This window comes from Taudactylus pleione, unplaced genomic scaffold (assembly GCF_031769625.1).
Source record: "Taudactylus pleione unplaced genomic scaffold, aTauple2 ptg000021l, whole genome shotgun sequence".
Classification (NCBI taxonomy): Eukaryota; Metazoa; Chordata; class Amphibia; order Anura; family Myobatrachidae; genus Taudactylus; species Taudactylus pleione.
In genome coordinates, this window is record NW_028284423.1 from 2,688,404 (window position 1) to 2,710,659 (window position 22,256).

Below are 22,256 nucleotides of genomic sequence, written 5' to 3' on the forward strand. Positions count from 1 at the left end.
AAGTACTCTTTTATATTATTGCATATTAATTATTTGTAATGTGATTCCTTTATTTGCATAGCCCTACATACAATATTGGATCTTGGTGGAGGTGGTGCAGGAGAAGGAGTCTAAAACTTAAATAATTTTTTTTGAGATGGGGGATAGTTTTATTGCAACTCTTTCTACAAATATACAAAAGCAAATTAGAGACTCCATGTGCAACTTGGAAAATTATCATTAGGGCTGGTGTCCAAAGGTTTCTGAAAGAAATCCCCAAATTTTTAGATAAAATTAGGAATTTTGCATTTTTTTCTCCTGATTTGGGATGGAGAAAACTTTTCTCCAGTTTTTTTTCTCCAGTTTTTTTTCTCCATTTTTGCCTCTTTGCCGTTTGACTTTTTTTCTGAAAAACAGCGCCACTAATTGAATATGGCCCTATATATGCCTGTGAATTTATCAGCTACTCCCAATTTCTGGCAACTATTACCAAGTACTTCCTTGAGTTGCTAAGTGGGCAATTCAATTCAAAGCATCTGTTGTGAGTTGATGGTGTTCGGACAGTTTCCCCGCAACTCTCGGCCACAACTAGCACAGATTTCCCTTTGCACCCCTACGGCTCGAGCCAGGGATGGTGCAAGGTGCCTGGGCACCCTAGGCATCATTTCATCCACCGCCCCTGCTACCTCCAATTCATACTATGCCACATATTAGTGACAATAATTTAGAATATGCCACACAGCAGAGACCCAAAAATCAGACTGTGCGTCATAACACTGCCCTGAATTCATAATATGTTATGCTCCACAATTCATTATATACCACACAGCTGTATCCCCAATTCATAAATATGCTACACATCAATGTCTCCAATACTTAATAAGCAACACGTTTATACACCCAATACATAATATTCCACACATTTGTGCCCCAATACATATGCCACACAGCTGTTCATCGAAGTTATTGTATGCCACATAGCTATGAATGAAGCCAAACAATGCACCTAGTACATATGCCACACATGTGCCCCAAAGTCTGTATATGCCATATAGCTGTGCCCCCAAAATATTATGCCACACATCCATGCCCCAATATATTTATGTCACACATCTGTGCTCCAATATATCTCAGTACCCATTACTGCCCACATACACACACACATACATACACACACTCACCATGCAAGCACTCAAAGAAACAACCCCTACACACACTACACCAACCTGTCTGGGACTGAAAGAGACATCCTTTTTTTGTGTGGACTCAGCGGTGCCCTCCAGTGGCTGGTGCCCTAGGCAGCCGCCTAATGGTAGCACCGGCCCTGGCTCCAGCTAACAAGAGTGGGTATGTTCGTAAAATCTGTCTTTAATTGACACAAAAAAAAATAGCCAATTTTCACTTGCTGTCCATATGAAACTGTTCTAAATGAAAAGAGTTCATGACATGTAATACTGCTCGCTATCACTCCTCTGCCCATTTGGAAAATCTAGATATAAATCCACTATATCTGTCCATAGTCATTTTATTATTCCCCATCTTGACATTTCTTTACATGTGTGGCAAGAAGTCCAGTTTCCTATGCTCATACGAAGAAGCACATTTATTAATTACTAGGTGAAGTACCCAGCATTGCCAGGTTTTAAATCTTCACATAATAAAACTTAATAATGCAATGTCATCCCAATCCATCCAGTGGAAGGCACAGAACAGGCTCCCTGGGTCAATGTTCTGCCCCGTGCACTCCGCCGTGAGGTCAGACAGGGACCCCAACTACTCCATTAGGCATCACTGACCAATTGTTACCACTCTTTGAAGTTTTCATCCAAATCCATCCAGTGGAAGGCCAAGAACAGGCTTCCTGGGTCAAAGTCCTGCACATCGTCCCCAGGTGAAAGTTCTGCCCAGCTTACAACAACGGGAGGTCCGACTGGGACCTCAACCCCCTAGTATGTCTACTGGGATCCCGCTGTGAAGTTTTTCGTCCAAATCCATCCAGTGGAAGGCTTAGTACAGGCTCCCAGGGTCAAAGTTCTGCACCAACGGGAGGTCTGACCGGACCCTAACCCCCCTAAAACCAGGCCAGGATCCAACTGAACCACCTTGCATTGGTTTCATCCCAATCGGTGCAGGGGTATCCGGACGCAAACAAACAGGCCAATTAATTTTATATACAAGATTGGGACTGGTACCAATAATTATAATTTTTTATTGCTGTATGATGCGGCATAACAAATGGATTGGCAGAATGTATGAATAATCACATCCAGGGACAAGGAGTACAACAGAAGCCCGGCCCTGTGATGTGTTGCAAGTAAAGTGATCACTAATGCGACCATTTTACTTCTGGGTTCAGGACCTGGCTGGGCTAACACACATGCTTGGTCATCTGACCTACGGGTCCCTCTTCAGGAAACTTTTGCTAATTGGATCCCATAGACTACAATGCTAAATGGTTAGCTACTGAGGTCATACTCCGGAGCTTGGTAAATTTGGCATTTTAGCAGCCCCCATAGAAATCTGCTTCTGCAATAGAAAGCATGGGACTACATCAGATATCTGCTGCAGTCCCCTTACATACATTTGTAGAATCCTTAGTATTTTTGGTTAGCCCCCAAAAACACACGTTATCCTTATATCCTGCATATATATTTTTATAAATATGTCACAAAAAACGAACTGAACAAACGTGCTGACAAGTAGAACCTCAGAATTTTATGGCACAAATTAACCTATAGGTTCATATAATCTGCCTTTTATGTGTGTTTTTCTGACATCAGTAGTATGTTTGTCCCAGCCATTCTTGTATTATCACCACATAACTGGTGAGAAATGATTACGTAGTGCTATCACCAGTTCTACTAAAGGAAAAAAAAAATATCTTGAGGCCATCATGCAAGGTCTTGTTATGAAAAAGAAAATGGTGGAGACTACAATGGCTCACACACAGCACATGTTTACGAACAGTGCTGCCTCTACTAATAATATACTGTACACGCTCAATACTATGGCATAAGCCAACAGAAAGATGACGCAGAGTGTTATTAATAAAGTGGAACGCATAAGCAAACACATTTAGGACACAAAAGAAACTGCCCTATTTTCATTGAGTCAACTATGAACAGAATGCGATCACCTGACAACTCATGTTGCTAATAATATTTATATTCATGTAATCCGTATGTGTCAGACCATTCAACTTAATATTGAGTCTTTTTGTTATTTACAGTGACTTAAGCTGGAGCATTGATGGGCAGAAACTAAATACACTTCTACCCTTTTTAGACATACACCAAAAACCCGGGTTTTTGGCCGTGGACTTGCATCAACCCGGGTTTTTGCTATGTGTGAACAGAAACGACCCAGATCGAAGTCCTGGGTCCATCACCCTGCTCTGTACCAGGGTTTTTAACGGGTAGCCTCTAGTGTGAATGCATCCAACCCAGGTTTTTAGACCTGGGTTTTAAGAACTCTCTCTCATTGGCTGTTCTGTACACCTCCAGATGACATCAACTGCAGTCACCGGACCACATGACTGGAGAGCAAACCAATTTAGGTGTGTATTATTTTATTACCCCTGAGGAAGTCCAGAGGGATGAAACGCGTTGGGTCTGTTCTCCAAAAAAAAACATTAGTGGACTGGTATCTGCTACAATACCAAAAGATAAGCGTTCATTTGTTTTTTATTTTAAGTTTGTTGGTTTTACTGTGTTATTGTTCTTTATGTATGGTCTAAATTAATTATTATTTACGGAGATTTCTCTCCATTTCTGGTCTGAGGTCTTCCATCTGTTGTTATATGAAGCCAGACTGCTACTGAATATGACCTGAAGCACAGAGGAGTGACACAGTTTATGCATTGATTTACGCATATTTTGCTACGCAGATATATTTACACCCAGTGGTGTTTCTAATTGTTGCATATAATACTACACTATATATGTTCTCTTGATGGGCAAAAAATTGCAAGCCTAAATTTAAGGTTATCACAAAGGTGTATCCCATGGAAACCTGTAAAGTGCTACCGGTTCAAGTTACCTGACCATTGAAGTACTGCCTGACTATCAGATAAGCTTTTGATTGTTTCTTTTTTGGTACGCACATTACTTATCCATTTGAGCACCGATTCATTTGTTTCTAAAACACTACAGTATTAGGCACACGTTTTATTATTTTTCAGTGTATTATTTTATGTTTAACTTTTTTGTGTGAAAATGTTGTCTTTGTAAAGACCAAAACTTTCTAGAGGCTATGTTCATAATTTTCTTATATTGTAAATTAAAATTGTATTGGTTTTTAATAAAAAAAAAAAAAACATAGTAAACAAACTTTGTGGCCTTTACTGTAAACATGCAATTTTTTATAATATGTCATTACTGTGAACAAAAAAACAAATCCACATCAAATTCCAGGGCAGACCCAGGTTCAGTGTGAAGATATCCGACCCTGGAATTTCCCCAGTTTTGGTGTAATGTGAATTGGGGTCTCAGACTTAAGGTCCCCATACATCAGAAATTGATTGCAGCAATCGTGCAATTTACAATCGATTGTTTATAAAAATCTTTCCCTTTTTCAATCGATTGCAGATTGCAGAATTGCCACAATCGATTGAAAAAGGGAAATATTTTTATACACAATCGATTGCAAATTGCACGATTGCTGCAATCAATCTCTAATGTATGGGGGCCTTAAGACCTGGGAATTTCCAGTGTTGATAGATCCGGAAAATATGTGTATTTCCCGGGGTCTTATGTCTGAAAGGGGTATTACTGGTAGTAATAGGGACCACCTGCTACTAATCGGTCTCCCAGAAGTAGAGACTGGAGATCACCAGCTGGGAAACTCCAATCACAGAGGAAGCAGATGACTTGGCAGGTCTGTTTAGTCAGATTGCTATGTTACTCATCCTCATAATTTTGAAGCATAAGGTGTAATTTAGCTTACAGTATATACTCGAGTATAAGCCGAGTTTTTCAGCACAAAAAATGTGGGGGGAGACTACAGGGGGCACTACCAGGGGGCGATTACTACAGGGGGCACTAAAAGAGGGGATTACCACTGGGGGAACTACCAGGAGGGGATTACTACAGGGGGCACTACCAGGGGGGGGATTACTACAGGGGGCACTAAAAGGGGGGATTGCCACTGGGGGAACTACCAGGGGGGGGATTACTACAGGGGGCACTACCAGGGGGGGATTACTACAGGGGGCACTAAAAGGGGGGATTACCACTGGGGGTACTACCAGGGGGGGATTACTACTGGGGGCACAACCAGGGGGAATTACTACTGGGGGCACTACCAGCTGCTGCCATTTCCCACACTAGGCTTATACTCGAGTCAATAAGTTTTCCCAGTTTTTTGTGGTAAAAGTAGGTACGTCGGCTTATATTCGGGTCGGCTTATACTCGAGTATATACGGTACTTTTGGATACTGGACATATGGGTGTTTCTCAGTGGAGTACCTATATTAGGTGCATGGTGTGCAGTGCACACAGGCCCCTGAGTCACCACAATGCACACCCTGTACCCATTGCATTACTTACCCAGTAGTTATTACTGTGGTTTCTTCATTAATATAGCAAAGGTATCACATTTCTGAAGAAACCGATGGAAATGTGCTACTGGAACTATATTTTTCTAAATATATAAGCAGGAATATGGCATTTGTGCTAAATACTTTAGCACCAGTAGGGAGGGCACTCAAGAAGAATTGAGTCACCCCTCTGCCTTCACCAGGGCCCCCCGTTCTCTCTATGGACCTGCTCATAGTACACACCTGGTATTTCAGTAATGGTTTGTTTCTCCAGAAAATAATGGCATTATTTATGGATTCTGTTATATTAATGGGACATCAGTTACATACTTTACAATTTATACAAATCTCTCATTTGTGAGCAGGACACACAGGACAGTGGGTGCAGCATCTACTAGGCAGCAGGTAAAGGGGACTGGGTAATAATGGTAAACACTACCGGGGCCCTGCACTTCCCAGCATGAGCGGGAGCCTGTGAAACCAAAGGTCGCTTCTCCAGATTTTGCTATGAAGAGCAGTCTTCCAGTCTTGCCAGGTATTAAAATCTAGTGCTGCATTAGCACAGAGTGGAAAATGCAATCAACACTCAATTGACAAAATTGCAGCTTTTCTGCAATTTTTTGCAGCTTTATTTATAGTAGCAATTATTGTAATTTCTTGTAGAGAGAAAATAATGGTATTCAGCTTCTTTAAATATTAAAACTCCTGTTGATCTAGTGTGGCTCTCCAGCTGTGGTGAAACTACAATTCAAAGCATGCCCTGCCACAGTTTTGCCATTGGGGGATGCTAAAACAGTGGCAGGGCTTGCTTGTATGTGTAGTTTTACAACAGCTGGAGAGCCACAGGTTGGCCAGGCCTGATCTAGTTGTATAGTGCTTGCTGCCGTGAGCTAATGTTTTGTCTGTGAAAGTTCATATAACGTTCTAAGGGGCATATGTATCAAAGCTTGATGTGAGATAAAATTGTGAGATATATATCACCAACCAATCAGCTCCTATCATTTTTTAAACACAGCCTGCAAAATGTAAGTTTGAAGCTGATTGGTTGGTCAGATATATCTTACAAATGTCACAGAAAATCAACAATAACCCTGGATGTAACAAAGTCTGATACTAGAAACTCTTGCCATGCATTAAAATCTGGTGCTGCATTAACTTGAGTGGAAAATGCTCAGTTGACTAAATGGTCAAGCCATTTTACATAAAATTCTGCTGAAACTACAGTTTGTGCATAATTTTATGTATCAATCATATGTACTAAAAGCACAGCAGGAGATTTCACAGAAATCTCCAGCAAAGTGCTAATTATCGCTGCAGATCGCAGTCCCCATTATCATCAAAGGGGACTACGATCTGACCCCTATGTACTATACTCCAAAATGCAAAGCTTTTCAGAGTTTAGCCCCTGTAGTTTGCACCATCTTCAGATGGTGTAAACTACTGTAAGCCAATGGGACTCCAGGGGCAGGAGCGAGATCTTTCCTTGTTATTAAAAATTCAAATATTCCCGGCGAGTTAGGTAGATAATAATCGCAGCCGATCCGCGATTATTAGTACATAGTCCCCTAAGGGCCCATTTATCATTCTATATTTGCGGCAATATCTGGCGTTTTCAGGGGTTAACTGCAAATATTACGTTTCCCCCGGATGTATGAAGGAGGGACCGCAGCAGCTATCTCCGATAAAAGCTGTGATCCCTCCATTCCCACTGGAAGCCGCATCCCTCATAGAATTCTATGGGGGATGCAATGCTGCCAAATTTACCAACATCCAGAATGCGATGCATTCCTGATATTGGCCCCCGCAGCTAACGGCTTCAGGAGATTGCGTTAGCCACTGTAGTCTATGGGCCGGCGGAGGGTTCCTTCGGAACTCCCTGGATATGGCGGCCGTGCATGTGCAGTCAGCGGGACTGCGCATGCACAGCAGCCCCCACAGTTCTCCATGCATACCGCAGTTACAGGCTCCTTTCGGAGCCCCTGTATGTGACGGAAGATACATTCTGGTGATATGAACGTATTTTGCAATGCGATCATGTCATTTAATAAATAAATTGGCCCCTAAGTCACAGCTTCTCCACGATTTATTGCAGCATTATTTAGATAGCAATTTAATTTCTTTTTTTTTAAACAAAAACTTCATAATTTCTTCGTACTGAAAAATGCCGCTTTAAATCCCATGGGAAACATTGTCAAAAATCATTGACATTGACAAATAGCTATTCATTACATTACCCGCAGACAGAGGAAAATAGAAGGTAAATGAATGGACTTGTAAACACACTTTCTACTAGGTATTTGGCCCAGTATGTGGACATCACATGAATGATAATTATCCCATTCATCCTCAATTCTAATAAAAAAAAAGTTCATGTTTAATGTGAGATGTGCTATTTTCATAGTTAACCTCAGATATCACTATGAGATATTAGAGCACAAATTACTGTGCTTTGTACAAGGTCGCCCTAATTAAATTGGAACCAAAATAATTCTATCAATACTGCTGTAGGAAAATAATGTAATTGAAATAAATAACGAGAAGAAAAATGTGGCTGCACCTGTCTGCTGGGGTGGCTGCGGGCAGGTAAGCAGTATAGCTTGGGAAGTGTACAGCACATGAATAGGAACATTGTGTTATTTCTGTGTGTATTGAGGTTTTTTTTTTATTAATGACGTCAGCAGAGGCACCAGGCACCTTGCAGAACAGTAACCCCTTAATCAGCATCATACAGAAAGTGCTGTATCCCACAGTAACTTTACTGCAGTCATATTAACCATACACTACAGTAGGTTATCAAATAATACACAACTATGTAAACTAATTTGTACAGTAAAAACACCACAAAGCAACACAATGCGTAGTACTGGCCACAGAAACAGAATAAAAGGTGCACAAAGTTATTAAACATAGGGCTCTCTACCAGTTACCATGAATGGGATTTTAGACCCCTGGAGACCAAATCACTGTGTACAGTAGACTGACTGCCTGCTGTTTCTATGTACTGCACTGTCGGCAGGGCAGGCTGTACTAGAGGTGCATAGATAACATGGATTGTATGCAGGCTGACTAATGCTGCATACACACGTTAAGACTTGAACAACTATAGATATCATTGATAGATTTCCCTCCAACTTTCTGTAGTGCAGCACAAACGATTTTGGTTGTACACACTGATCGATATCTATGATAGATATGTCAGTGAAGCTATCTTTATAAAGGCAAATCTTTACAAAATCGTCCAAGTTGGCCTGCATGCATGTAAGACCATAGATATCGTTATCGTTCATGCGGGAACGCGCATCGTTGGCCGATCGTTCACTGCATAAAAGTGAACGATATGAACGATTTATCGTTGAATGATATCATTATCGTTCAGGAAAATGTAACCTATATGCAAACAGGCTAATGCAATTTTCATACTAAATTGTGCATTCTCCCAGTACAAGGCACTGAAAGCATGTCACAGGTCCCCTTTGTGATCACCTAAGAGAAAATAACGTAAACCTAATAATGTGACTTTCCTGCAAAAATTAAGATCATTGGGGGGTAAGTATCAGCTTTAATCAGTCTAATGCAGCTTTCAAACTTGCTGAAACAGATTTCATTATTGATCAGAACTGCAAACCCACTCCCATGGTCCAACAGAGTGACACACAAGGCTGTGCATAGGAAGCATTCTATGATGAACGCCAAGTCGCCAACAAGTCATTTTATGCTAGCGCTGGAGAGTGTCCACACAGCTAAGGCTCTTTCCATTTTATCTGTCACATGATCAGAATAGAGCAGGGGTTATACTGATCATAGGATTATGTTGGCATAATGGTGGTAATAGAAATTATATGGTGGCAACATGGGAGTTTTGATGCACTGTATGATGAGACTGTATATTAGGATCATATGGTAATCCATAAACATATATGTGGAAACTGGAAATGTATTAGATAGATAGATAGATAGATAGATAGATAGATAGATAGATAGATAGATAGATAGATAGATAGATAGATAGATGTAAGTTATCTGCAGCTGATGATGATTAAGTGACATTGTGGTTTTGTTGTCACACATTATGAAATAGTAGGCCAGTTGCATAATAGCAGATGCAATATCACAGTGTGTGTGGCCAACATTAGGTTCAGGTGTACCGCCAATAAAACTGGTTAATTACTTGTCTTTAGAACTCCACCTGCCTCATCACACATTAAGAAATGTAAAAAAAAAAATGTGAATATGGATTTATTGCTCTTTTGGAGGATTTATTATTTTTTTTGCAGGCACCATGGGGATTCAGAGACTATGGACCTGAAATGAGATGTCCGCTAAAGCCACCACAAATTTGTATGTAATGGCGGTGTGAAAATATGCATATGTCACAGCCACGTGGATTTGTATTGAGATGCCCACCGGAAACTTCGCAAATTCAAGCGACTGCATACAAATCCTGCAGGTTCCATAAATTCTGTTACAGGGCCCCCAAAGTGTTCATAAACTTATAAAAAAGGTTTTCCTTTTTTTTAAGTGAAAAGCAGTTAGGAATCTGTCAACAAAGGAATGCATTATGTGTACATCATGTAGTGGTCAGCCACCACTGATTCTAAGGTGCATAATATTATATATACATACACACACAGGGCTATTTTTCTGGAGGCCGGAGCTTCTGGGGTTGGAGCTATAGAAAAACAAATATATATATATATATATATATATATATATATATATATATATATATATTAAACATATATTAGTATTTAGAAATTAAGGCACTTTATCTTAAGGAAAGTAGTTTTTGGCCCAGGACATTACGTCATAGTTATTGAGAGGTTAAGGAACCGCTCGCTCCCAGCGTATGCAAATTCAGCTAAGTGACGTCAAGGCAGGCGATTGCCTGGCAAGGCATAAGCACGCCCACTATGTCTTGGCGAGCGATCACTTTGTGTTTATAGACGCCCACCAACCTGTCTTTAGCCGCTCACTAGCGTACTTCATCTCCGGGAAGTATATACAACCATCGGTACATCGGGAAGCATCGGATCAGACCGCAGCGCTTGTGGTTGACTGTACCCTACCGCAAGCACTTCAGTGTATAATTCAACCAGGTGACGTGTACTCTGACGCTGCCTGTTAATTATACACGCCTCTAAAACAGCGTTGAAACACTCAGGCAACGCCTGCGTTGGCACCTCCACTCCCCCGTTACTACTGCCCTTCCCCTGTTAACACCCACAAACGGCCTCTCCTGTCACTCATTCCACTGGGCTGGCTTTGCTGAGCGAGCGCTTCCCGATCGCTTGGGACTAGTTTGCGCACTGCGATGCATACACAAGCGTAATTGAATAACATTGGCCAGGAACGAGCGAGCGGATGCATGCAAACGGGTCTGAATCAGGCTCCGAGTTCCTGCTGCAAAATATACAGTGCATCCGGAAAGTATTCACAGTGCTTCACTTTTTCCACATTTTGTTACGTTACAGCCTTATTCCAAAATGGAATAAAATGAGTTCTTGTCCTCAAAATTCTACTCACAATACCCCATAATGACAACGTGTAAAACTTTTTTTTTTTAGATTTTTGCAAATTTAATTAAAAAAAATATCTAAGAAAGCACATGTACATAAGTATTCACAGCCTTTGACATGAAGCACAAAATTGAGCTCAGGTGCATCCTGTTTCCACTGATCATCCTTGAGATGTTCCTACAGTGTAATTGGAGTCCACCTGTGGTAAATTCAGTTGATTAGACATGATTTTGAAAGGCAGACACCTGTCTATATAAGGCCCCACACGTGACAGTGAATGTCAGAGCACAAGTCAAGCATGAAGTCCAAGGAATTGTCTGTAGACCTCCGAGACAGGATTGTCTTGAGGCACAAATCTGGGGAAGGGTACAGAAAAATATCTGCTGCTTTGAAGGTTCAAATGAGTACAGTGGCCTCCATCATCCGTAAATGGAAGAAGTTCAGAACCACCAGGACTCTTCCTAGAGTTGGCCGGCCGTCTAAACTGAGCGATCCGGGGAGAAGGGCCCTAGTCAGGGAGGTGACCAAGAACCTGATGGTCACTCTGTCAGAGCTACAGCATTCCTCTGTGGAGAGAGGAGAACATCCCAGAAGGACAACCATCTCTGCAGCAATCCAGCAAATCAGGCCTGTATAGTAGAGTGGCCAGAAGGAAGCCACTCCTTAGAAAAAAGCATATGGCATCCCACCTGGAGTTTGCCAAAATGCACCTGAAGGACTCTCAGACCATGAGAAACAAAATTCTCTGGTCTGATGAGACAAAGATTGAAATCTTGGGCATGAATGCCAGGCGTTATGTTTGGAGGAAACCAGGCACCGTTCATCACCAGGCCAATACCATCCCTACAGTGAAGCATGGTGGTGGCAGCATCATGCTGTGGGGATGTTTTTCAGCGTCAGGAACTGGGAGACTAGTCAGGATAGAGGGAAAGATGAATGCAGCAATGTACAGAGACATCCTGGATGAAAAGCTGCTCCAGAGCGCTCTTGACCTCAGACTGAGGTAACTGTTCATCTTTCAGCAGGACAACGACCGTAAGCACAGAGCCAATATATCAAAGGAGTGACTTCAGGAGAACTCTGCGAATGTCCTTGAGTGGCCCACCCAGAGCCCAGACTTTAATCCGATTGAACATCTCTGGAGACATCTTGAAATGGCTGTGCACCGACGCTTCCCATCCAACCTGATGGAGCTTGAGAGGTGCTGCAAAGAGGAATGGGCGAAACTGCCCAAAGATAGGTGTGCCAAGCTTGTGGGTTCATATTCAAAAAGACTTGAGGCTGTAATTGCTGTCAAAGGTGCATCAACAAAGTATTGAGCAAAGACTGTGAATACTTATGTACATGTGATTTCTTAGTTAGTTTTTTTTTTTACATTTGCAAAAATCTAAAAAAAAAAAAACTTTTTACACATTGTCATTATGGGCTATTGTGTGTCGAATTTTTAGGACAAGAATTAATTTATTCCATTTTGGAATAAGGCTGTAACATAAGAAAATGTGGAAAAAGTGAAGCGCTGTGAATACTTTGTGGATGCACTGTAGCACTAAAGACCAGCTGCAGATTGATAGTAAAGAGTGCCGGGACTTTGATGTATTTATTATATATATATATCTGTCATACACAAAACCTCATTATCGTGCCAATAAATCAATGACATTACTGGACAGATGACATACGAACACTACATCCCCAACATAAAACATTCTGTGCTACTGTATTTAATATACTTGGTTATAAATCTAACTAATACATCAAGAATACAAAGTCATTTCCAAACCGAAATAAAGGATTTACTAACACCACATATATATATATATATATATATATATATAGGGAAAAACAGCGGCACTCTCAGGACTTGAAACATAAATGAGACTCACGACTCCAAGAGATCAGCGTCCAACGTTTCAGTCGGTGTGACTTTTATCAAGAACGTTCTTGATAAAAGTCACACCGACTGAAACGTTGGACGCTGATCTCTTGGAGTCGTGAGTCTCATTTATGTTTCAAGTCCTGAGAGTGCCGCTGTTTTTCCCTATATACTTGGTTCACACACCATTAGAGGGCACCCAGGCAGGTACTGACTACACTGTGGAGTGCCGGCGTTATTTCTCTCTATATATATATATATATATATATATATATATATAGTTAGTAAATCCTTTATTTCGGTTTGGAAATGACTTTGTATTCTTGATGTATTAGTTAGATTTATAACCAAGTTAATTAAATACAGTAGCACAGAATGTTTTATGTTGGGGATGTAGTGTTCGTATGTCATCTGTCCAGTAATGTCATGGATTTATTGGCATGATAATGAGGTTTTGTGTATGACAGACATACATTTTACTGTGTTTTATAAAAGGAGTGTCTCTCTCTCTTTGGCCATTTAGAATTTGACATGGAAATAATACATGTGTATTCACAAGTCGTTTTTCACAGTGTGTCAACAGTAAGTTATTATATTGCCAGAAAAAAATATTCTGATTTCTTGTAGAGAAAAATGTATGGTATTCAGTGTCTTTAAATATCAAAACTCCAGTTGATCAAGTTGTATGGTGCTTGCTGCCGAGAGCTAATGTTTTGTCTGTGAAAGTCCATATAACGTCCTTAGTCACGGACAATCAATAATAACCCTGGGGGTAATAAAGTCTGCTGCTAGAAACTATTTATTTTTAACTCCCTTAACATACCATCCTTTTACACAAATGTACTGTACATGCCAAGCGATGCTTAAGTTATTGGTATACAAATTTCTTTAATCATTGTGTATAAGAAATAGCACCACCCACTTTGAGAGAGCTCAACTGTATAGGTCTCTATAAGACAAGGACTAAATTGCTACACGGATTAAAGTCAGTATGAATTTTCACATACATGGTAAGATACCCAATATAAGGAAATATTTCAGTTTCACTGCATTTTAATAAAGCTGTTGAACACACCTGATAACAGTGGAAGACATACTCATACATGGAAAACAAATGCCATTTGACAGAGATATTGGGGTCAATCCAATTGTTTGCGAAGTGTGCGAGTTACTGTTACCATGGCATTAAAACGCCGATGACACACTGCATCTCGCACCCCTCGTGGCCTGCTCTGAGCCAGAATTCGCACAATTTTTCTGGGAGACCTATACGGTTACGTGCACTTTTGTGCAAGTTCGGGCTGCCGCCAAGTACAGCCGGTGTCGCAATGACTCACACACGTTAGATCATCGCAGGCGGTTCGCTGGTGCCATTTGTATATGTATCTGGTAAAATCATAACTGCCTTTAGAACAGTTTCAGATATCGGCCCAAGAACTGTAATAACAAAACTACCAGAGCCGTAACTAGACTTTTTAGTGCCCTGTGCCAGAAAGAGCATTGGCGCCCCCTCATTTTTCAAAGGGACATAATGCACCCAAAAAAGGGCCATGGCTTCATGGGGAAGGGCCAGGGAATAGAAAGGAGAAGCCAGGAGATGCTGGGGATGAAATAAGAGGAAGCTACAAGCAAGAATGATAATAAACAGAAATATGACAGGCCCAAACAGCACCACGTGACCTGTGGTGCCCTGTGCAATGGCACCGGCCGCACTACCCTAGCTACGGCCCTGAAAACTACGTATTCACAATGACGTTTGTGAGTTAGCTAGAAACTGGTAATTCGCACAATGTTAAATATGGAGAAAGTTGTGATGTTCCCAGCTGAAAGAATGTAATTTTCCTTCAAAATAAAGGTAAAATAGGTACATTATGCCTTATTTGCAAGCCAAGGGTAATTAGGAAGAATAGCATCTTAAATTATTTTCTATAAAATTACAAGTCACACAAGAACGAACACTCTTGACAATATACAGTACTGCGTCTCAGACTTTAACAAACTAGAGTACACAAAGAATCACGTTATCAGTGGTGAGTAGTGCAAGCCAAACACAACAGAGTCTTATAGAATTGGTATGGAACAGAAAACTCAGTTGTAATTAGCATGTTGTTTCTCTAACCTTGACTCATGTCAAAGGTCAGGTCACATTTCTGTGACCTGTTATGTTAAAATAGCCAAAGATAGATTCAGGTAACATTTATTTATATAATAGCCCTGTTCATGAAACTAGGAGGTTTCTGTAAGCCGTGTGACTTATTTTACTGTGCAGATTTTAGGGCACTCACATAACACTTGGAATGGGGGTCACAGAGTTTGACATGATCCCCTCTAGAGGTTTAACAAGTATATGTCCAACTACAGAAATATAGTAACAAACATAACAAGTCATCATTCATCCTGAGTTTTCAGCAATATTTCTCCAACATTATATAATATGACCAGACAATGACATCTCGCATGCTTTCATCCTTCTCAGCTTTCTTGTGTTCACTCTGTGGTACTTACAGATAAAAACATTATCGGAATGTAATAAAAGTGATTATAGATCCTAATCATCTACTAGACTGTAAAATCTGTTTGTTTATTTCAAGTAAAACAGATCCCAGACCGTATAGGTCCAATATTAGTGAAATATTAGCATTTTTCCACATTTGGCCACAAAGGTTCGAATTTTTTGGTAGCAGAATTTTGGGCCTACATTTTCTCAGAGTTTCCTTGATCACAAAGATAAAGGAAAGGACGGTCATCCTCACAGCTCTATTCATACACTGTAAGTTCCACCAAATGTGAATGAGCAAATACAGTGCAAAAGTCACTGTGCAGGAAGCCGAAATGGCTGAAAAACGACCGGACCTTTCACTAAACTCAGTTCACATAAAATGTTACCGCAACCTCACTCATCCCTGATTAAATGCTTCCTATTGTAGTTTTATGCATCCAGGGCAAATATCAATAATAATAAAGAAAAGCTAAAATAAAAAATTGTATATTGTGTCCATGCGTGCAGCTTCTCAAAAATGGTCACATTATAATATCATTTCGGCATACATGTACTGGCGTTGTAACAGAGACTTGTTTGTCCCTGCTATGAGGGCTGAAAGAGCCTCCATAATATAATATTAATTTCTTTTTTTTTGTAAACCATATTTTTACTTCAGAATGAACAAATAACAACATGACCAGCATTGCAAACAACTTCAGTAAACTTATATTCACTCTATTTTCTTATCAATTTGAGCATGATGACAAAAACCCAGCAACATATGACAGATGAGGTTGCAGTGGCGATTATTAAGCATTGCAGCAATCTCTGTACAGATGAGCGACGCGGATATGATGGTGAAAACATAAGGGCTGATTCTAAGATGGAGGCAGCTGCGTCTGCATCTTTATGCTAATGCTGTGACCGATTCTGTTCATACTGAGACATCTATATGCAGAGATATTAAGCCATCTTTGTAGGTCTTTAGACACACCGAAACGTACCATCGAAGCTTGTATCAGCTCTGTGGCTGGTGCAATCTCTCCATCTGAACATGGCTTCCTGTGTCAGTGCTACTACGTCTTTAGATATGGTCGCTGTCAGCGACATATCCATAACTGCTAACCACCCCATTACCTCTTAGTAATGCCCACTGAAAACTACGGCTCTTAGGTCTAAATTTGTTTTGCATCTCTAGGCGGTAACCATCGGGCATGCGCAGTGTGACTCGGTGCAGACTCAAAACATCGGCCAACAGCGTGCAGCATCGACCCTGTGTCCACCCCTGAATCAGGCCCATCATAGTGACAAAATAACTAAGTCTATTTACTAAGCCTTGGCTGGAGATAAAGTGGACAGAGAAAAAGCTCCTGTCATTTTTCAAACACAGCCTGTAACATGGCAGTTAGGAGCTGATTGGCTGGTACATTATCTCCGTTCACTTTATCTCCATCCACGGCTAGTAAATAGACCCCTAAATTACACAGCAGACAGCTTCTGTACCAAAGTATATAATCATTCAGAGAAATAAAAGTTACATTCAGCATCCTGCATCAATGGTTGCAGCAACTATCTGCCTTTTCTTTTTTACAAGGACTCTGAAATCTATGGGGTCATTCCCACAGACAGTGGCTTTACACCTGTAGTGTGCAGTGACCTGTTCTGCAGGTCACTGCAGTCTGGACAGCTTTCAAAACAGAAACCATCAATCTCTACGGTAAAAGCAGCATCAGTACACACTATCACAACACTTAGCAATCTAGGAACACACTCATGCGTTCAGTAAATTTTATTGACATCATATTTACAGTAATAGGAAGACCAATAATCTATTTTTTTTTTTTACATGTGTTCAAGCTGCTGTGATAACAGCTCAGGTTGATCGTAAAGTGGCTCCTAGAAAGTACTTGTGTGCATACAGTAAGTCCTGATGGGCAATTTTGCAACAGAAAAATTTGTGATAATAGATGTATGGTGCCTATTTATCAACTAAAAATGTGCCTGAAATCATACAGGAACAGCTGTTTTCACATGACTAAAGGTGCGTATCCACTTACAGACTGTAAAACGACTGCACGATTACGACATTGTAATGGTGCAGTCGTTTCACAGTCTGGTGCTGTGCCTACACTGAACGTTCAGTGTAGGCACATCAATCATCCCCTGTCAGGTTGACCGGCATGTTCGGACGATGATGTCGGAAACGACCAGTGGGAGCGCGCATCGCTGGTCGTTTCTGACATTACATCCTCGATTTGTGCCCGATTACTGAGCGATTGCACGATTATGAGGTCATAATCGTGCAATCGCTCAGTAATGTCACGTAGTGGATACGCGGCATAAGACAAATATTAGTAGGCCTATCAGGGCATTTTAACAATAGATTAAAGCAGGAGATATATGTTCTTGCTTTAATCAAATAACCGCTGTCCACATAATTTTCTATTGAAGAGGCATCTGCAAATACCTGAGCTGTTCAGAGCTTAGCCATTGTAGCCTATAGGCTACAATTTCACCTGAGCGGTTTCTCTGATCTCTGCAGCCTATACTGTGCACATGGCGGCCTTTAGCTAAGCCGTGCCCGGACGCAGCAGTAAAATAATAACTAATCAGTTTACTTTACATCGGGTGAGCTCTTATGGCGGGCCACTGTTCTGGCAAGAGAATTTTTATGACAAAAAGACATTGCTAGTCACTGGGACATATACGCAATACTCTTTCACGGAAAAAAAACAAAAGGCCTTAAATAGGCCCCAAAGTTTTTGGTCACTGCTGCTTATCTTATAGCATTAACAGTAGTATAGAACAAGTTTCAGAATGAGAGACCTCTGACTGTAGATGTACAGCCATGGCCAAAAGTTTTGAGAATTACACAAGTATTGGTTTTCACAAAGTTTGCAGCTTCAGTGTTTTTAGACCTTTTTGTCAGATGTTACTATGGTATACTGAAGTAAAATTACAAGTATTTCATAAGTGTCAAAGGCTTTTATTGATAATTACATTAAGTTTATGCAAAGAGTCAATATTTGCAGTGTTGACTCTTCTTTATCAAGACCTCTGCAATTCACCCTGGCATGCTGTCAATCAACTTCTGGGCCATCTACTGACTGATGGTCGCCCATTCTTGCCTAATCAATGCTTGGAGTTTGTCAGAATTTGTGGGTTTTTGTTTGTCCACCTGCCTCTTGAGGATTGACCACAAGTTCTCAATGGGATTAAGGTCTGGGAAGTTTCCTGGCCATGGACTCAAAATTTTGAGGTTTTGTTCCCCGAGCCACTTAGTTATCACTTTTGCCTTATGGCAAGGTGCTCCATCATACTGGAAAAGGCACTGTTCATCACCAAACTGTTCTTGGATGGTTGGGAGAAGTTGCTCTTGGAGAATGTTTTGGTACCATTCTTTATTCATGGCTGTGTTCTTAGGCAAAATTGTCAGTTTGCCCACTCCCTTGGCTGAGAAGCAACCCCACAATGAATGGTCTCAGGATGCTTTACTGTTGGCATGACACAGGACAAAGACTTTTGGAGGATGGCCTGGTGTCAAGAAGGGCAGCAAAGAAGCCACTTCTCTCCAGGAAAAACATCAGGGACAAACTGATATTCTGCAAAAGGTACAGGGATTGGACGGCTACGGACTGGGGTAAAGTTATTTTCTCTGATGAATCTCCTTTCAGATTGTTTGGTGCATCTTGAAAAACGCTTGTCCGGAGAAGGAAAGGTGAGCGCTACCATCAGTCCTGTGTCATGCCAACAGTAAAGCATCCTGAGACCAGTCATGTGTGGGGTAGCTTCTCAGCCAAGAGAGTGGGATCACTCTCAGTTTTTCCTAAGAACATGAATAATGAATGGTACCAAAAAACAAAAGAGGGGTCAACACTGCAAATAATGAATCTTTGCATAAACTTAATGTAATTGTCAATAAAAGCCTTTGACACTTATGAAATACTTGTAATTTTACTTCAGTATAACATAGTAACATCTGACAAAAAGGTCTAAAAACACTGAAGCAGCAAACTTTGTGAAAACCAATACTTGTCATTCTCAAAACTTTTAGCCATTGCTGTAGTACTCAGATCTGTCAGAAAATAGTTATGCACCACAGTTATGTGAAATAATTGTCATGTTTCTGTGTAACAAATGTCACCATAGGAGCAATTGATAAAATAAAGCATCTGGCCTCTATTCATTAATTTTAACAAGGAGGATTGATATTTAGGGGCCTGTGTATTAAAGCTTGATGAGAGATAAAATTGTGAGATAAAAAGTATTAACCAATCAGCTCCTAATTGTCAATTTTCAAACACAGCCTATAATGGTATGAAACACTGATAGTAACATACCAAATAACAATATTTGTCATTTTCCGTATTTTGCCTGGCATCTGTGCTATACTATAAAAAGGGATGGTGTTGAGTGTCTGAAGTGATCACAAATCGATGACCGATATAATGTTTTTTGTTTTTTTTAACAATTCTAATGTGCATTTTGTATTACATGTTTATCTGTTCCTAAAACTAAAAATACATTAACCAGACTGCATTCAACAGTAAATGTAAGGAGATGCAATGAAGACACAAAACTACAAATTGCAGAATGTAACCAAGAGATCATCATACCTGTACACGCCAACCTGGGATAAGCAGATGCTTAAGACGACAATCCTAAAACATGTATGTAAGCTGCTACAGCACTAAAGTTTTCCTGAGCGCAGGACTCATGCAGGCCGGGTTGCTGATCTCATTCTCTGTACAGAAAGGTAAGATTGCCAGGTGAACTCTCCTGAGAAAAGGAAGGCTGTTTTACAACGTAATCCTGGGAGATGCTGAGGGATTGTCAGACACTAACTGGTAAGCTACTCGCAGGTTTATCCTCACCCCTTGCAAACATGAAATATACAAAAGCAGATTGCATGTATGGGTGGGGAGGAGAGACAGAGGATTAGTACTCTGGCTGAGAATTTGTTTCTGACTTGGAAACCGGGAGGGCCAGGGGGGAGGGTGTGTTGAGGACTGGATAGTACAGGGAGGAGTTGTTAAACCTGCAGATCCCTCTCTGAGGTGTGTGAAGTGCATTACTCCTCCTTTGCAATATGAGGCCAGTGATCACAGCCCCTAATTAGCATACCATATATACAAAGTGACTTGTAGCCTATTTAAAGACATCAGAAACTAAAACAGAAATCATTTGCTTGATGACAGTTTATATGCAGCTAAACATAGCAAACTGCCATGAGTACCTGTTCTGTTTACAGTATATTACTTGTTTGCTTCACATACATATTATCTCCAGTTTATATTATAGAGCTCTAGCCAATGGGGGTTCTGCCTGAATATACCACAGGTATCCTATCATATTAAAGCGACAAGTATGCAGAGCCACATGTATCTTATCATATTAAAGTGACAAGTATGCAGAGCCACATGTATCTTATCATATTAAAGCGACAAGTATGCAGAGCCACATGTATCTTATCATATTAAAGTGACAAGTATGCAGAGCCACATGTATCTTATCATATTAAAGCGACAAGTATGCAGAGCCACATGTATCTTATCATATTAAAGTGACAAGTATGCAGAGTCACAGATATCTTAAGATAATTGTGACTGTGCATAGTATGTAAAAATGAGTGAATTTTTTAATAAGATACATTTAAAGCGTATGATATGATCCAAGCATATAAAATAATTTGAACATATTAAGCTGGGTTTTGAGCCGTTTGTTCGATATCGAAAGAGTCACTAGTGGCATATCAGTTCTATTTATTATAGCAGAGTTATATTTATTAGGCCATAGGGAATTACCATTGTTGTATACAATCCTTGAATCTAATTTTATCACTTTATGCCATTTTATTAACGCAACTTACTGCAGCAATGGTGTGGGATAAGTCCTACTGCTTTCAGCACAGGGATGTTTTCTTCTTCTCATTGGCGACCTGAATTTTTTTATGTGGATCCCATGTTGCCTGTTTCCCTGCTATAGTGGCACCCACCATGGTTGTCATAGACTAGTGTTGGTATCTGCATTTTCATGGGTTCCTCATGCTTTTTGCCACACTGCTAAGACTGTGGACCTCATTCAGAGCCGCTCGCAAAATGCGAGCGCTCGCTCTGAATGAGGGCGGCCGCTTCTCTGTAATGAGCCGGCCCCCTGGCCGCTCGCTAAGCTATGGGTTACCACCCACAGCTTTAGCGAGCGGCCAGGTTGATGGTCGCGATGGTCAAGACCATCTCGAGCATCGGGGCTTGCGACGAGACCCTTGTGGTAGGGTCTCGTCTGCCGCAAGCCCCAGTGAGCTTTCAGCTATAATACAGCGGGGCCACCCCCAAACGGCAGGCGTTCCTTCGGGAACGTCTCCGTTTGGCCAGCCACCCCCCCCCACCCCGTATATAAAATGGTGCGAGCTGTCGATCACCATCGACAGCCGCCCCTTTTGTAGTGAGCCCCGGAGCGAGAGAATTTCTCTCTCGCTCCAGGGCTTGCTCACGCGCAGTGCGGTCGCTGCACATGCGCAGGGCCTCAACATCGACCTGCTTGCGAGCGCTCAGCGCTTGCGAGCGGGTCTGAATGACACCCTGTGTTAGAAGCAGCTGTGCATTTTGCCTAGGAAACACAAGCAGCTTCTCTTCTACCCTGGGCTGTCTCCCAGGTGATGTTGATCATTCATTATACCCAAAAATGTGGGAATAAACACCACCTTATTTGTTCGTTGGTAGGATTGCCATCTAGCAACAGATGGTAGGTGGATGAGCAAGCCTCCCAAATACCGCTGGAACAAGGTAAAGTGAAAAACGTTCACTTAGCTTGTTCCTACACAGGAGGGCCGGGACGAGCAACTGCTCTCTGACCTAATGGTTATGTGACTGC

At 41.0% G+C, this 22,256-nt stretch overlaps 1 protein-coding gene across 1 annotated transcript in view; it reads right to left on the minus strand.

Annotated features, from left to right (window-relative positions):
* The window catches only part of FHIP1A (FHF complex subunit HOOK interacting protein 1A), a 312,507-nt gene extending 292,084 nt beyond the window's left edge, over positions 1 to 20,423 (minus strand). The window contains exon 1 of the mRNA XM_088448272.1: positions 20,003 to 20,423. The gene's annotated coding sequence lies outside the window, so the exon portion shown is untranslated. The remainder of the gene's footprint in view (positions 1 to 20,002) is intronic.
* Positions 20,424 to 22,256: the final 1,833 nt, after the last annotated feature.